Genomic DNA, 3956 nt, shown 5'->3' on the forward strand with positions numbered 1-3956 from the left:
TCCTGAGATTTGAGGAGGTTTGGTTTGGTGGCTGAAGTTTAGGGATCGTCGAGTCGATACTCGACCTGACTTGTGGAGAGAGAAATACCATTTTGAATCTCAAGCTTTTAACCCCATCTTATCTAATATTGCTTGATAATTATTTGAGAAATATACTCTTTTAATTATTTTGTTAATTGACCCATATGTGATGTCATTGATGACATTACCCATTTTCACTTGACCTATAAAAGGACATGACCTAAGGCCAAGAGAAAGGTAGATACCAGAGGGAGGAAAATACTGTAAGATTACTTATTTAATTGTGGCGCACATAATTTGGACATGTGACATATTACTTGGTGGCTAAGTTAATAGATATCAATTAATATTATTTATTTTTGGTCAACTTATAATTACCTTTTTGGTAATTACTTATTGGAGAAGTGTTTTCCTTTCTTACTTTTTACTTTGATCGAAAGTAGAATTATGTTACTAAAAGGAAAACTGGTCCTCTCTCTGCCTTTATAAAAGTGCATATCTCCATCAATTATGTATGATTAAGGATACAACACGTAAAAGTTTTATGTCTGCAAAAGGCCAAGAGAGAGAAAGTAGTTTCCGCCTTTGCCTATTGATCAGAGTTGCAGATTGGTTCGTGATTAAAGGATCTCGTCGTTGGATTTAATCTCAACAAAGTTTGATATCATGAATAGAGGTATGTATATCTAACTATATTTATTTATGCGTTATAAGGATGTGAAATTAATTGAAGTTCTAAGATCTAGGAATTTATGATAATTTGTGATTAATGTTTAACACAAATTAATTAGAGTTTGTATGTGGTATCAGAGCCCGCAGTTTTGGAACTCATTATTTTTCCATTATACTTGCATAAATAATATATTTAATTTTAAATTAAAATTACATAATTATATAATTTTAATTTATTATATATTGGGACACTGTTTAAGAGAGATCCGCCTGATAGATCAATTTTTCTAATTCATGTACTCGTTTTTGAATGAGTGTTAAGAATCTATATAATGATCAGTTTATTTCGCTTGATTTCCGAATTTAAAGATGGAAGTTACATGCTTGAATATAGATCTGTTTGTAAGTGATTAGTTTGGTCTCTTTATTGTTATATATATATATATATATATATATATATATATATTTAATGTGATATATTAGTTTTGTCTCTTTTTTTTAATTGTTTCATAAATTAATCAAATATCTTAATCAGTTTTGTTGATTATTATTAAATATAACAAAATGAGATAAAACAAGCCAATTGTAATTTTCGTACACTAATACAGAATGGAAAATTGTATGTTTAACTTGCATAATGATTAGTATACAGTATAGTGGTTATATATATAAGTAGAATGAGACAAAACAAGCTAAAAGAGACATTAATTTTTTTGTGCGCCAGTATACAGTAACGAGACAAGTAAAAAAAAAAAAAAAGATTGTTATCTGGTGCATCAGTATATTGAATGAAATTTTTTATTATGATTCCGCAAATAGGCAATGATGTCTTTTTTGTTTTGTACTTAATTGAATATATGCTTATTAATATATTCTAGAGTATATGTATTTATGAAATTTTAGGACACCCACTAGCAGTTTAATTAATTGACTTTGTAAATTAAATGTGCATAATATGGTGGGTAATTTAATGTTGAATTTATTACTAGATAATTTAATATTCATATTATAGAAAGGTTGGTAGCTACCAAAGTGGCCTAACCATAATGATTAATGGATATTAATTTTAGTGGTAGACATAATTGCAATATTTCATGAATAATTATGCTTATAATTTTTTATAAAATTCATGAATATTGGGTTTATTCAATTATTAGAAATAATTCCTCAAAATGAATTAATTTTCAAGTGATTAAATAAACATTAAGGGGTTGTATGTAATTTTTAATTGGGTAGATATAGGATATCCAAAGGTAACTTGTCTATTTAATTAATTAGTCCATCTCCAATAAAGCTGTATATAAATAAATAAATCTAAGCATCATTTTTTTTTGTATTTTGTGGTTACTACCCAAAGGGGTGCCATAGTTGTACAATGTATTTATTTATTTTTATATGTGTTGTTATCTCAAAGTATTAATGTTATAAGTATTTACCTTATTATGATTATTTTATTGCAGTATCTCTTCCTGTTTCATTGAATTCGCATGCTTCATCTGTTCCAATTCTCAATGGGACTAACTTCTCAGAATGGAATGAGCAAGTTCAGTTCAACTTAGGTGTGCTAGATCTTGATTTAGCATTTTAAATTGAGAAACCTACTGAGACAGCCTAAGTTTTTCAACCCGGTGCGTCAGTGATGAACCGAGAGATGACCCGATAACGGATCCAAAATGCGAAAGCAAAAGACAAAACAACAGTCTCTAGAGATACATCATGGCTTTAAGACACCATTATGACCCTCAACGAGGTCACGGAACCCAAAGGAATTAAATGGGGAAGCAACGTTTCAAAAACGAACAAGATTGAACCTAGGGGCAAAATCATCATTTCCAACTTAAAAGTGGGTGCCATCGAGCACACCATTGGAAAGACAATGAAAAATTAATGAATTTAGACTCAAGAATCACTTGATTCGGAGTCTGAATGAAGAAGATATGGCTTACGGAAAAAGAAGGGGCAAAACGGTCAAAAAGTGCAAATCCTAGATCATCTAACTGGTTAGGAGACCTTCTTAACCGGTTAGGAGGCCAAAAATCATGAGAAAAACACTGCCCATGCACATGTAATCGGTTACGAAACCCCTCGTAACCGTTTACATGTGAAGGAGGCAGAATGGGCAGCTCAAAAACCTGGTAGCAGGGGTTTTTTCGGGAAAAATGGAAATTTGAGGGCCAAGATGACATTTTATGGAAAAACTGAAGAAGAAACCCCCCTCAAAATCGAGTTTTCTACATGACTCGCGAGGAAAATCAAAAAATACGCAAACTGAAATGCCCAAAATGCCCTCCCAAGAAAACTGGTCCAGAGGGTCCAAAAAGCTGCTAAATTTTAAAACTAAGAGCTGAACTTCGGATGAGATTTCCAATACCAAGATGGCGTTTTTTGGAAAAACACGGAAAAGAAATCCCCCCTAAAATCACATTTTCTAAGTGACCATGTGAAGAATGGAATTTATTTCCCGAAGAAAATTCCCAAAATACCCTTAGGTCAGAATATGCAACAAAAGTGTAAAATGAGTCCGTAGGAGGCTCATTTCACCAAAGAAGAAGCTTTGCCCTTAAACGACCATGCACGCAAATGTATCTTACCTAATAAGATGTGTTACAATGGTCCATGACTCAAAAATATGGCCGAAGAAAAATATGACCCCCCACCGGCCAAAATGCCAAAAATGAAGTTTGGAATGAAAACTTAAAACCTAAAATCATAAAATGATTTCGAAATGCCGTTGGGCCCTTGGCCACACTTCATGCATGTTAAATGAATGCTAATGGAAGAAGTTCATACACAATGCACGCTTCGGTGCAAAATAGCATACTAAAATGCATGGTTTTCCATATGTTCTCATCGAAGGCAAAAATGAACATCCTTGACATAAACGTAATTTCAAAAGGAGTTTGGCCATTGGCCTCATGTCATATACATAAAATGAGAATCAAAAAGTGTGCTTAGGCACACATTACAAGTCTAGAAGCAAATATACACATTTGACATATAAGGTTACAAATGGCTTTTCAAGCCAACCTTCACAAGAATTGAACCTTCAAGTTCCCAAATCATCCAAGCATGGTGAGAATCTCTAACCTTGAATCCTGTACCTGAAATATGCCCCAGTATCGTAGGGGTGAGTAACATAAAGCTACTTGTAGGAAATGAGCATGCATCGACCTACGTTTTACAAGTTTGCATGATTAATTATTGTGATTCATTCCACCTAACGTCCATGTCAAAGGTGAGACTCAAGGAGCATCCTAGCTACC

The sequence above is a fragment of the Cornus florida genome, unplaced genomic scaffold, assembly GCF_030987335.1.
Source record: "Cornus florida cultivar Cherokee Brave unplaced genomic scaffold, ASM3098733v1 CherokeeBrave_3.0.0_Hap2_Chr09, whole genome shotgun sequence".
Taxonomy (NCBI): domain Eukaryota; kingdom Viridiplantae; phylum Streptophyta; class Magnoliopsida; order Cornales; family Cornaceae; genus Cornus; species Cornus florida.